The 13,846-nt window shown below is 47.8% G+C and overlaps 2 pseudogenes; both read right to left on the bottom strand.

Moving 5' to 3' along the window:
• Nucleotides 1–12,184: 12,184 nt before the first annotated feature.
• Nucleotides 12,185–12,304, bottom strand: LOC141268646 (5S ribosomal RNA; annotated as a pseudogene).
• A 621-nt stretch (nt 12,305–12,925) lies between these two features.
• LOC141269483 (5S ribosomal RNA) lies at nt 12,926–13,044 on the bottom strand (annotated as a pseudogene).
• Nucleotides 13,045–13,846: the final 802 nt, after the last annotated feature.

Below are 13,846 nucleotides of genomic sequence, written 5' to 3' on the forward strand. Positions count from 1 at the left end.
AAATCTTTTGGGCATAGCATCATTCTATTAGTCCATCTATACTGACCTCCATCAGGTTGCAAATTGAATATAATTTTTTTCTGCATCTAGCTCTGAAAAAATATTGGGCTTCTAGCTGTGTGTGGGACTTGTTCTATTAATCCATCTATACAGACCTCCATCAGGTTGCAAACTGAATATATTTTTTTCTGCATCTACCTCTGAAAAAATATTGGGCTTCTAGCTGTGTGTGGGACTTGTTCTATTAATCCATCTATACAGACCTCCATCAGGTTGCAAACTGAATATATTTTTTTCTGCATCTACCTCTGAAAAAATATTGGGCTTCTAGCTGTGTGTGGGACTTGTTCTATTAATCCATCTATACAGATCTCCATCAGGTTGCAAACTGAATATATTTTTTTCTGCATCTACCTCTGAAAAAATATTGGGCTTCTAGCTGTGTGTGGGACTTGTTCTATTAATCCATCTATACAGACCTCCATCAGGTTGCAAACTGAATATATTTTTTTCTGCATCTACCTCTGAAAAAATATTGGGCTTCTAGCTGTGTGTGGGACTTGTTCTATTAATCCATCTATACAGACCTCCATCAGGTTGCAAACTGAATATATTTTTTTCTGCATCTACCTCTGAAAAAATATTGGGCTTCTAGCTGTGTGTGGGACTTGTTGTATTAGTCCATCTATACTGACCTCCATCAGGTTGCAAACTGAATATATTTTTTTCTGCATCTACCTCTGAAAAAATATTGGGCTTCTAGCTGTGTGTGGGACTTGTTCTATTAATCCATCTATACAGACCTCCTTCAGGTTGCAAACTGAATATATTTTTTTCTGCATCTACCTCTGAAAAAATATTGGGCTTCTAGCTGTGTGTGGGACTTGTTCTATTAATCCATCTATACAGACCTGCATCAGGTTGCAAACTGAATATATTTTTTTCTGCATCTACCTCTGAAAAATATTGGGCTTCTAGCTGTGTGTGGGACTTGTTGTATTAGTCCATCTATACTGACCTCCATCAGGTTGCAAACTGAATATATTTTTTTCTGCATCTACCTCTGAAAAAATATTGGGCTTCTAGCTGTGTGTGGGACTTGTTGTATTAGTCCATCTATAGTGACCTCCATCAGGTTGCAAACTGAATATATTTTTTTCTGCATCTACTTCTGAAAAAATATTGGGCTTCTAGCTGTGTGTGGGACTTGTTCTATTAATCCATCTATACAGAACTGCATCAGGTTGCAAACTAAATATATTTTTTTCTGCATCTAGCTCTGAAAAAATATTGGGCTTCTAGCTGTGTGTGGGACTTGTTGTATTAGTCCATCTATACTGACCTCCATCAGGTTGCAAACTGAATATATTTTTTTCTGCATCTACCTCTGAAAAAATATTGGGCTTCTAGCTGTGTGTGGGACTTGTTCTATTAATCCATCTATACAGACCTCCATCAGGTTGCAAACTGAATATATTTTTTTCTGCATCTACCTCTGAGAAAATATTGGGCTTCTAGCTGTGTGTGGGACTTGTTCTATTAATCAATCTATACAGGCCTCCATCAGGTTGCAAACTGAATATATTTTTTCTGCATCTAGCTCTGAAAAAATATTGGGCTTCTAGCTGTGTGTGGGTTCTTGTTGTATTAGTCCATCTATACTGACCTCCATCAGGTTGCAAACTGAATATATTTTTTTCTGCATCTACCTCTGAAAAAATATTGGGCTTCTAGCTGTGTGTGGGAATTGTTGTATTAGTCCATCTATACTGACCTCCATCAGGTTGCAAACTGAATATATTTTTTTCTGCATCTACCTCTCAAAAAATATTGGGCTTCTAGCTGTGTGTGGGACTTGTTGTATTAGTCCATCTATACTGACCTACATCAGGTTGCAAACTGAATATATTTTTTTCTGCATCTACCTCTGAAAAAATATTGGGCTTCTAGCTGTGTGTGGGACTTGTTCTATTAATCCATCTATAACGACCTCCTTCAGGTTGCAAACTGAATATATTTTTTTCTGCATCTACCTCTGAAAAAATATTGGGCTTCTAGCTGTGTGTGGGACTTGTTCTATTAATCCATCTATACAGACCTGCATCAGGTTGCAAACTGAATATATTTTTTTCTGCATCTACCTCTGAAAAATATTGGGCTTCTAGCTGTGTGTGGGACTTGTTCTATTAATCCATCTATACAGACCTCCATCAGGTTGCAAACTGAATATATTTTTTTCTGCATCTACCTCTGAAAAAATATTGGGCTTTTAGCTGTGTTTGGGACTTGTTGTATTAGTCCATCTATACTGACCTCCATCAGGTTACAAACTGAATATATTTTTTTCTGCATCTACCTCTGAAAAAATATTGGGCTTCTAGCTGTGTGTGGGACTTGTTGTATTAGTCCATCTATACTGACCTCCATCAGGTTGCAAACTGAATATATTTTTTTCTGCATATTCTTCTGAAAAAATATTGGGCTTCTAGCTGTGTGTGGGACTTGTTCTATTAATCCATCTATACAGACCTCCATCAGGTTGCAAACTGAATATATTTTTTTCTGCATCTACCTCTGAAAAAATATTGGGCTTCTAGCTGTGTGTGGGACTTGTTGTATTAGTCCATCTATACTGACCTCCATCAGGTTGCAAACTGAATATATTTTTTTCTGCATCTACCTCTGAAAAAATATTGGGCTTCTAGCTGTGTGTGGGACTTGTTGTATTAGTCCATCTATACTGACCTCCATCAGGTTGCAAACTGAATATATTTTTTTCTGCATCTACCTCTGAAAAAATATTGGGCTTCTAGCTGTGTGTGGGACTTGTTCTATTAATCTATCTATACAGACCTCCATCAGGTTGCAAATTGAATATCATTTTTTTCTGCATCTAACCCAGCCAATAGTTTTGGCCTAATACCACAGTTTGGCCACTCAGCTCTGCTCGGTTACCATCCATTGTTTTTTTGTGCAAACAACTCCAGAGTTGTGAATTAGTTAACCACCAAAATGAGTGGAAAAAGGCCTGCTGCTGGTGGAAAGGGGAATAGGCGTGTTGGGAAGGGGAAAAAAGGTTGTGTCCGTGGGGTAGGTGTTAAAGCAACAGTAACATCTGCAGAAGAAAGACCATCTTCCAGCCAAACTAAAATGTCTACTTCTTTTAGCGGACAATGTGATAAGATCCCTTTCTTACGGCCACGCCAATCGCTACAAATTCCAGATGATGCACAAAAACAGCAGGTGCTTCAACGGATATCAAGTGCTCCTTTAAGTGGGCTCTCCTCCACATCAACTTCAACATCACAAAAACTCCAGTCCTCAAAGGTGTCACCCCAATCGCACTTGCTTCCTCACAGCTCCAAAATCTCCAGCTGCCCGTCTGAGTATGAGGTAGAACAGATGGTTGAGTCTGCAGAGCTGTTTACTCATACTATAGCCTGGGAATCAGAGGTTGACTCCAGCGCTTCTGTGAATCCAGACGAGGAAATGATCTGCACTGATGCCCAGAATCTTTATGAGTCGGATCCAGGACCAGACGCAGAAGGTTCTGACCATAATGTAGACCCTCATTCCCAAACTGTAACTCCTGTTGGTGGAGACAATGAGGAAGACGATGATAAGACTCAAATACCTGATTGTAGCGACAACTTTAGTTTTTTGTCAGGGCAGGAACAGGTTGGCTCTGAGGACGACGGGTGTGATAACGCACAGGGTGATGATGATGAGGTTGGAGATCCCACTTACTGTCAACCCACAGTCAGCCAAGAGATGAGGTGGAGGAAGATGCTAGTGACGACGAGGTCAGGTTGCGCCTTCCTGGACAGAGACGTAGTACTGGAAGCACGTCAACAACTGCATCCTCAAACACAACTCTGCCTCTCACCACAAGTCGTGGTGGCTCTTCAGGTCGCATGGGTGCTAAGCCTTGCATAGCCTGGGCATTTTTTCAGATCGATAAAGATGACCCAACTCGTGTTATCTGTAACATTTGTCAGCAAAAGCTAAGTAGAGGTCAAATAAATACATAGTTTGAGTACTTCATGCATGAACCGGCACATGGACATGAAGCATAAGTTGCAGTGGGAAGCTCACTGTGCTACAATGCGGCCTAGCCGGCCGGGCCAACCACCGTCTGCCATATCTTGTGCATCCGCGGCCTCTTCATCCTCTGTGACTGGGGGGACAGCAGTCACACCTGTTTTGGGGCGCAGACCTGCCACCTCTTTACCCGCAACAGCCAGCGTGATTGGCAGGTCATCATTTTCTTTGGTGGTGGTAACACCAGCTGGTGTTGAGCGCTGTCCGACATCGATAGCACCACCTTTGGATCAAGGCAACCTAACATGTCCGCCTGCATCTTCCTCACAGACCGGCAGTTTGCCGGGACACCCTTATCAACCCCGTCTAAGCACAATAGCCAGCCCTCGGTCCCTCAGATGTGGACAAGTAAAAGACCATTTCCTCCTAGCCATGAAAAAGCTAACAGGTTGAATTTCACCATCTGCAAGCTCTTGGCTACAGAAATGCTGCCTTTCCGCCTGGTGGACACAGAGGATTTTCGGGACCTTATGTCCGTCGCAGTGCCCCAGTACCAGATGCCCAGTCGGCACTACTTCTCAAAGAAAGGTGTGCCTGCGCTCCAACAGCATGTCGCACACAACATCACCGCTTCTTTGAGAAACTCTGTGTGTGACAGGGTGCATTTCACCACAGACACTTGGACGAGTAGGCATGGACAGGGGCGTTACATGTCGCTGACTGGGCACTGGGTAACTATGGCGACAGCAGGACAAGGGGCTGCTGTCCAAGTCTTGCCGTCCCCACGAGTTGTGCGTCAATCCTCTTTATGTCAAAGTTCCTCCACTGCTTCTGCCTCCTCAACCTCCTCTCGGTCTTCCACCTGCACCCAAAGCCTGTCTGGTCATGCCACAAGCTTTCTAACTGCGCAGAAGGGATCCTGCACACCTCCTTACTATGCTGGCAGTAGGGCTCAACGTCATCAGGCGGTTTTTACATTGAAATGTCTGGGAAATGTGAGTCACACAGCTGAGGAGTTGTGGTCAGCTCTGGAGAACCAATTTCATGAATGGTTGTCTCCACTGGACCTGAAACCAGGGAAGGCCGTGTGCGACAATGCTGCAAACCGGGGTGCGGCCCTTCGCCGGGGCAATGTCACACACGTGCCTTGTATGGCTCACGTGTTGAACCTGGTTGTCCAGCAATTTTTAGCCCACTATCCCAGACTAGATGGCCATCTGCAGAGGGCACGGTCGCTGTGTGCTCACTTCCGCCGTTCGCATCCCGCAGCTCAGCGACTTACATCTCTACAGAAGTCGTTGGGCCTGCCACTTCACCGGCTAAAATGCGATGTGCCTACCCGGTGGAATTCAACTCTGCACATGTTGCAGCGACTGTGGCAGCACCGACAAGCCCTGGTGCAATACGTTCTGACGTATAGCCTGGGCCAACGAGATTCAGAGGTGGGGCAAATCACGCTGGAGGAGTGGTCTCAGATCAGGGACCTATGCACCCTTCTGCACAGTTTTGAAATGGCGACGAAGATGTTTAGTGCTGACGATGCCATTATCAGCATGACTATTCCGGTGATTTACATGCTGGAGCACATGTTAAACAGAATTCGGAGTCAGGTGGTGGCACAAGAGGAGGTGGAGGAAGTAGAGGAGGAGGAGTTGTATGCGGAAGGGCTAACATCTGCAAGGTCCAGACGGTCGACAGCACCAAGGCGGCAGGCATGTGAGGGTGGGGGGGTGGTTTTACCAGGGCGCATGGTAGCAGCCAAACTAGTGAGGAAGGTGCAGGAGCCCAGGAAGAAGTGGAGGACGAACTGATGGAAGACTCATCAGATGAGGGAGACCTTGATCACATTTCTGTTGTGCGAGGTTGGGGGGAGAGGACAGAGGAAGGAAGCATGATTGTTACCTCGCCACCAACACAACAGGGACTTGGTGCTCCTGGATGCGCAACACACATGAGTGCCCTCTTGCTGCACTAACTGCAACATGACCCTCGAATTGTGAGAATTAGAAATAATCCTGACTATTGGGTTGCCACACTGTTAGATCCCTGGTACAAAAGTAAATTTGCAGAAATTATTCCTGCCATAGAAAGGGATGCACGCATGCAGGAGTATCAGCAGAGACTGTTGCAGAATCTTACATGTGCTTTTCCACAAAATACCAGTGGTGCACGTAGTGAATCTCACAGTTCCAGCTTGCCAACCGTGGGACCGTCAAGTGTTCAGCACTCAAACCGTAACAGAACCACAGTATCTGCTGGTAACATCAATTTTGCGGAATCATTTCACCACTTTTTTAGCCCATCCTTTGCAAGGCCACAGGAGACAAGAAGTCTGACACATAGTCAACGCCTAGAGACGATGGTACAGGAGTATCTCCAAGTAAACATTAAAGCCACGACTGTGTCACTGGACCCTTGCTCTTTTTGGGCTTCCAATCTGGATAAATGGCCGGAGCTAGCCACTTACACCTTGGAGATCTTGTCATGCCCCGCAGCCAGCGTTCTGTCTGAACGTGTGTTCAGCGCTGCTGGTGGTGTGCTGACAGATAAGCGCACGCGGCTCTCCACTGATAATGTAGACAGACTCACGTTCATAAAGATGAACAAATCATGGATCCGAAACGACTTTTCTACCCCTGTGTCATCCTGGGGAGAGTAAAAGCTTGATGACTGGTTAAAATCACCCTACCAACCGTTTTAAGCTTTCAAATTACTAATCATGTTTATCTGTATCTTGGCTGGAAAATAATTTGGGCTTTGTAGCAGTGTGCAGCACTGATCCTATTAGGCCATCTATACTAAAGCTTCACCAGATTTAAAATTAATAATAATTTTTAGCTGCATCTAGCCCGGAAAATAATTTTGGGGCTCCGAGATGCGCAAGACACATAAGTGCCTTCTTGCTGCACTACCTGCAGCATGACCCTCATATTGTCAGAATTCAAAGTAGTCATGACTACTGGGTTGCCACACTCTTAGATCCCCCAAACTTTTCAATCAACCATTTCATTTTAATAAAGACCAAAAAAATGGTCATTTTTGAAATTATAAGCATTAGCAGGTTGTTAGAAACTGAAATCAAACAGTTTTCAACTCAAAACTTTATTCTAGGTGATGTTACATTTTCACATAGGACCCCTTGTTCGAAAGGAGCTTCTGAACTCTCTCGTCCATTGAATTTGTCAGGTTTTGGATGGTTTCTGCTTCAATTGTTTTGCATGAGGACAGAATACCCTCCCAGAGCTGTTGCTTAGATGTGAACTGCCTCCCGCCATCATAGACACTCCTTTTAATGATGCTCCAAAGGTTCTGAATGGGGTACAGGTCAGGGGAGCATGGGGGTCACACCATAAGTTTGTCCCCTTTTATGCCCATATCAGCCAGAGATGCAGATGTTTTATGTGCAGCATGAGATGGTGCATTATCATGCAGAAAAATGATCTTGCTGTGAAATACACGGTTCTTCTTCTTGAACCATGGCAGGAAGTGCTGTTTGAGAAAATCCACATACATTATGGAGTTCATCTTTAGCGCCTTCAGGGATCCTAAAGGGGCCGACAATCTCTCTCCCCATGATTTCAGCCCAAAACATTACTCCACCTCCTCCTTGTTGGCGCTGTAGCCGTGTTTGTGTGGGGTGTCCATCAACCAGCCATCCTCCACTCCATCCATCTGGACCATCGAGCGCTGCACGGCACTCATCCGTGAACAAAAAAGTTTTGAAATCAGTCTTCATGTAATGTTTGGCCCACTGGAGCCGTTTCTGCTTGTGTGAAGTGGATAGAGGAGGTCAACAGTATGGCGTATGCACAGCTGCAAACCTCTAAAGGACCCTGCATCTTGTTGTTCGGGGGACGTTGGAGGCACAAGCAGCTTCAAAAACTTGTCTGCTGCTATGACAAGGCTTTTTTGCCGCTGCTCTTTCAACCTGACGTAATTGCCTGTAGGAAAGACTCCTCAATTTGCCCTTATCAGCACGCACACGTGTGTACTGTGAATCAGCTACATACTTCTTGATTGCCAAGACACTTCATCCTGATCATCGCACAATGTTAATTGTAGTCATGCCTTGACCTAAACACTCCACAATTTGTTGCTTCTCAGCAGCCGACACATCCTTTTTCTTTCCCATTTTGGCAGAAAATGTAGGCTGCTTAATAATGTGAGACAGCCTTCTTAAGTAGTCTTGCCTTTCATTGGACACACCTGCCAAACTAATTAGCACAGGTGTCTGCAATTGCTTACAGTGATATAAAGAGCCCTGACACACATCACCATCAATGAGTTTAACTGACAAACAAACAAATTCTTCCCTTATCACTCCTAAACACTTTTTGCATAATAATTTGGAACGCAGTGTACATGTGCTTTTCCACAAAACACCAGTGGTTCACGTAGTGAATCTTACAGTTCTAACTTGCCAACCGTGGTCTGTATGGAGTTGTTCAATAAAGGGCCCAAAATTAAGATAACATAGATGGGAGAGGTCTCTATGAATAGGAATTCCTAAGTATTTGATACCCTGTGAGGGCCAGGCAAAGGGAAAGTTGGACTGGATGGAATCCTACATGGATTTGGGGAGGGAGACATCGAGGGCCTCAGACTTCGCTGCATTGATTTTAAAATTTTACCATGTAACAAAGTGATCTATTTCAGCCATAACAGCATGGATGGATATATGTGATTGAGTGATATATACTAGGACATCATCAGCAAATAGAGAGCACTTGTACTCGGTGCCTCCCACCTCAATCCACCTAATATTGGGGTTATGGCGAATTGATGAGAGCAGGTGCTCCGTCACTAGGATGTATAAGAGAGGGGACAGAGGACATCACTGCCTTGTCCCATTGGTGATTGTGAAAGGTGATGAAAATGTTCTGATGCACCCCCTGGGCCTTGGGACACCTGGAGCCGGACCCTTTTTGGTGGATGCTGGTGGTTGTAGTCTTCGTGGCGGCGACCCGGTTCCGTGGCTCAGGGTGGTCAAACCAGTGGCGGAACTATTTATGTGGTTTTGATGTTTAAATGTCCGACTACGCCACCCATGGATTGCGGTCAGAGTGAACCGCTGCTGCAGGGCAGACCGCTGAGGCTGGTGTTGTGGGTGCAGCAGAGCGTAGCATAACTCCCCACGGGAGGAGTATAGCCTCAGGGCAGTGTATGTGGAGGATGGGGGTGATGGTGCAGGGCAGCAGCAGTAACGACACGGAGTCAGTGATGCAGTCCAGGGCCTTTACTCACAGTTGTTATTATCCAGACCACGTCTGCAGGTAACGGCTGCCCACGTCGTACTGTGCTCACCAGGTGAGGGGCTCAGACAACTCCCAGATAACTTTGGAGCGCTTCACAGGACCCCCTTTGTGTGTCCTTTGTCTGGCCTTTCTTACCAACCCTTCTGTCCGGCTGCCTCGGGCCTCCTCTTGGTAAACTTGGCGCCAGTTTCCCTGACCCTATGTGGTGCCTTCCTAGCGGGTGTAGCGAGGGGCTGCGCCACATAAAATGTCACAGCCTCCGGTTTCTAGCTGAGGGTCGTTTCCTGCCTCCACAAGTTTCGGGGACCGGTCTCCCCCTTTGGCCTGACCCCTCCACGCAGGTGGATTCGGGCGTGCGGTGGCGACTCGCCCGTCCGCACCCCTGGGATCCCTTCATTCCTTGTTCCTGGAGCCTTCTCCGCTCCTCTTCCTTCCTTCTCCCTCTTCCAAGCCTGGGCCTCTGTTACTAGGCCCGCCTCCGGAGCAGAGCTCATGCAGAGCCCCTGCTCCTTGCCACTTCTGCTCAGACTTCTCTGCACTGAACTAAGATGGTGCCCACCTTTTATACTCCCTTCTCAATGCACCCAGGAACTGCTTCCTCCCTGCTCCTGCACTACAGGGTTCCCCTTCCTCAGTGTTCCCTCCCCCCACTCCAGCTAGGGACAGGGACTGTCGTGCCCATCTCAGAGGCATATTGGTCGCCCTGCCCCACGGCAATGTGGTGTAATGCATGCAGGTGTCGGGTCCTGATCCACACTCCATCCTTACCTGAGAGTGAGATATCACACCTCTGGGTGAGGTGCAATACCTCTGTAGCAACTGAGCCCTCAGGGTGCTACAGTTCCATTTATCTTCAGCCTAGGTGATGTATTGTGATACAGGGCCGTGATTTTGGCTATAAAAGGGTCCCCTAGACCCCTACCCCAAGCTTTTTAAGAGAATCATATATGGCGTGCCAGGAGACTCTATGGAATGCTTTCTCAGCATCCAATGAGAGTATCTAATTACAAATTTTTAACTGCATCTAGCCCAGGAAATACTTTGTGCCTAGTAGCAGGGTCTGCTAATCAGCGGATTATCCCGGCTGTTAAGCAAGCTACACCACCTGTAGTTTGGACACTTCATTTTTTCAAAGGAAATGCTTCGGGACCACGGGATACTCAGTGAAGAGCATCAGGAGGCACCCCAAGGCATAGGGGCTCGGACTGCCAGTAGGATGCCTTGCGGTGGACAGCCGAGCTCGATCCTTATAAAAGCTTTTTAACTGCAGCAGCTTTAGTGGACGCTACTGGAGCTGGAATTACGCGGCTGCTGGCATGAGACTTGCCCTCCAATAGATCCTTGTAAATGGATTTAAAGTGTATTCATTCAAATTAGAGAGACAATTTAAATTAAAAAGCTTAGAGCTGCCTCCACCACAGGGGGGCTCGCTCGACCCACCAGCGGACAGGCACCAGTATTGGGAGAGGGGGGCTGGCCATCAGGTTCACCGCGGCTCTGGCACAAACCCGGCGACACGGAGGTGGCACGGGCAGGAGCGGACTGGCCGTGTCGACTTCTCACTTTTTGGATTTTAGAAGGGCATGACATGCCTATATCTGTGTCTCCCCCTCCTTTTACTCCTCCACCTCTTTTATTTTCTCATGACTATATGTACTTGTCACTTTTCCATGTGTTAGTTATGTCTTCTGAGCAGTTTGTCAGCTTTTGGACACCTTTGAAGGTGTTTCCTATGTGTTTCTATGTGTTTTTGTTTGCCTGCCATTGGTTTTAACGGTGTTCGAAGGTGTTCGACGAACAGTTCGACGAACAGTTCGGCGAACACACGGGTGTTCGACGAACCGAACCGAACTCGAACACTACGGGGGTGACTCAACACTACTAACCAGGCCTGACCCTGCTTAGCTTCCAAGATCAGATGAGTTCGGGCGTGTTCAGGGTGGTGTGGCAGTAGGCAAAGACATGCCTCTCACTTGCTGCTTTTCTACTTTGACGTCTGGCTGCCGGCTGCCCTTTCCAGTGCTCAGCAAGACCAGGTCCTTTTGTGCTTTCCCTTCTCTTCAATTTTTTTTCTGGCTTCCTTAAAAGGTCGTGTAGACACAACGCCCCACTCAGAGCCGCCGAGCTCACTGATCGGCTGCAGCGCTGTCGACGGAACGTCAGCTTCACGGCCAATGCCACAGGCCGGGAGCAGAGGCGAGACTCACCGATAGACCCGGGTAGGGTGAGTAGAGCGCAGTTAGTTGCTTTCTAATAGGCTGCAGCCGGGGATTAACTTTTAATGAAAGATAACAATCCCTTTGACTGTCTGCAGCGCGCCACACCTAGGAAGCGCACTCTCACACACAAGACAGCATGCACACGTGCTCGCACGTGACAACACCCCCTATCTGCCCCTACAACCTCTCCATCACCATGTGTCAGACTCTCCTGCCTGTTTTATGATTTCAGGGCCCTAGCAGGAATCAACCCCCCCTCCCCAATTTCTTCCGCACCTTGCTTGCACTGAGGTTAGCTCTTTGTCAGCCGTCTGGCTTGGTTACACAAGCTTCTTTGCAGAGAAACATGTTACTTCTGCTGGCCCTCGCTAGGCGGCCGGCATCCAAAACCATCCCTTGGCACCTGGTGAAAGCCTGGCCCCTTCACGGCCCCGGGTGCTTTTAACGCCATCATTTCCACACGGCGAGCTGCGGAGTCAATAAGCACTCCTAGCCGTGGCAAAGAGCTCGGTGTCAGGCCTGCGTAAAGGCGGCGGGGTAGCGTACTTACCTGTCAACTGGCTCAGAGACCTTGGGGCTTCCATCATCTAAGTTACTTAAGGTCGGTGTCCGGCAAGGCGCCGTTCCATGCTAGCCGAGCTGGGCAGTAGGACAAAACGTCATCAAAATGGTCTACAGCACCCGGTGTTCCCAGGAGGTCTCCCATCCAAGTACTGTCCGAGCCCAGCCCTGCTTTGCTTTTGAGATCAGACGAGATCGGGCGTATCCAAGGTGGTAGGACCAGTAGACGCTGCTTGATCCATCGCCCGGCCAGCCTTTCTCAGGATCGCTTGGTGGCGAGCAATCTGGCCGTGACGGGGCGGGCTCCGAAGGGTCCATGCAAAGGCTGTGCCGTCCCTACAGGTGTGGTTTGTTTAGCAGTGATTCACCCGCCGCATCAGGTGTCTTCAAAAATGTCTTGGCGCAGGGTCTCCTGCAGGCTAAACCCTTCATCGCGGTAATGTGACAGAAAGAGCAAGCTGGACCCGTAACTTGGGGGTGGAGCGAGACGTCCAGGGGTGAATGAAGGAAGAGGGTGAGATGGTTGCCTGTGACTTTGAGCTGCTCTTCAGGGGGGAGGGTCGTGTTGCCTGCAAAGGTCTTCTGCTTGGGGTTACCGGTTGTTGCCTCCAGCCACACGGGAGACGCTGGTCCTGGTGAAAAGTAGCCTAGTATTAAAAGTAAAGAAGCAACAATGCTGGAGGCCCACAGTGATCAGAAGGATGCTGGTATTTTGCAGAGATGAAATAGCGCAAGAGAGAAAGCTAATGAAAAAAAGAAAAGAGAATGAATGTGTGCACTTGTGAAAGGGAATGGAAAAAAGGCATAGAAGAGAGTGACCCCTGCTGGTGGAAGGAAGGAAAAAGCAAAAGCCTACAGCACCTTGTATTCCCAGGCAGTCTCCCATCCAAGTATTAACCAGGCCCAATCCTGCTTAGCTTCTAAGATCAGACAAGATAGGGTGTGTTCAGGGTGGTGTGGCCATAGGCAGAGACAAACCTCTCTCTTGTTGCTTTTCTACTTTGAAGTCTGGCTGCCGGCTGCCCTTTCCAGTGCTCAGCAAGACCAGGTCCTTTTGTGCTTTACCTTCTCTTCAATTTTTTTGCTGGCTTCCTTAAAAGGTCTTGTAGACACAACGCCCACTCAGAGCCGCTGAGCTCACTGATCGGCTGCAGCGCTGTCGACGGAACGTCTTCTTCACGGCCAATGCCAAAGGCCGGGAGCAGAGGCGAGACTCACCGGTAGACCCGGGTAGGGTGAGTAGAGCGCGGTTAGTTGCTTTCTAATAGCCTGCAGCCGGGGATTAACTTTTAATGAAAGGGAACAATCCCTTTGACTGTCTGCAGCGCGCCACACCTAGGAAGCACACTGTCACACACAAGCCAGGATGCACACGTGCTCGCACGTGACAACACCCCCTATCTGCCCCTACAACCTCTCCGTCACCATGCGTCAGACTCTCCTGCCTGTTTTATGATTTCAGGGCCCTAGCAGGAATCACGCCCCCCCTCCCCAATTCCTTCCTTGCCTTCCTTGCACTGAGGTTAGCTCTTTGTCAGCCGTCTGGCTTGGTTACACAAGCTTCTTTGCAGAGAAACATGTTACTTCTGCTGGCCCTCGCTAGGCGGCCGGCATCCAAAACCTTCCCTGGGCACCTGCTGAAAGCCTGGCCCCTTCACGGCCCCGGGTGCTTTTAACGCCATCATTTCCACATTGCGAGCTGCGGAGTCAATAAGCACTCCTAGCCGTGGCAAGTAGTGTTGAGCCACCCCCGTAGTGTTCGAGTTCGGT

This window comes from Phyllobates terribilis, unplaced genomic scaffold (assembly GCF_046119375.1).
Source record: "Phyllobates terribilis strain yellow unplaced genomic scaffold, ASM4611937v1 Scaffold_4__5_contigs__length_816908805, whole genome shotgun sequence".
Classification (NCBI taxonomy): Eukaryota; Metazoa; Chordata; class Amphibia; order Anura; family Dendrobatidae; genus Phyllobates; species Phyllobates terribilis.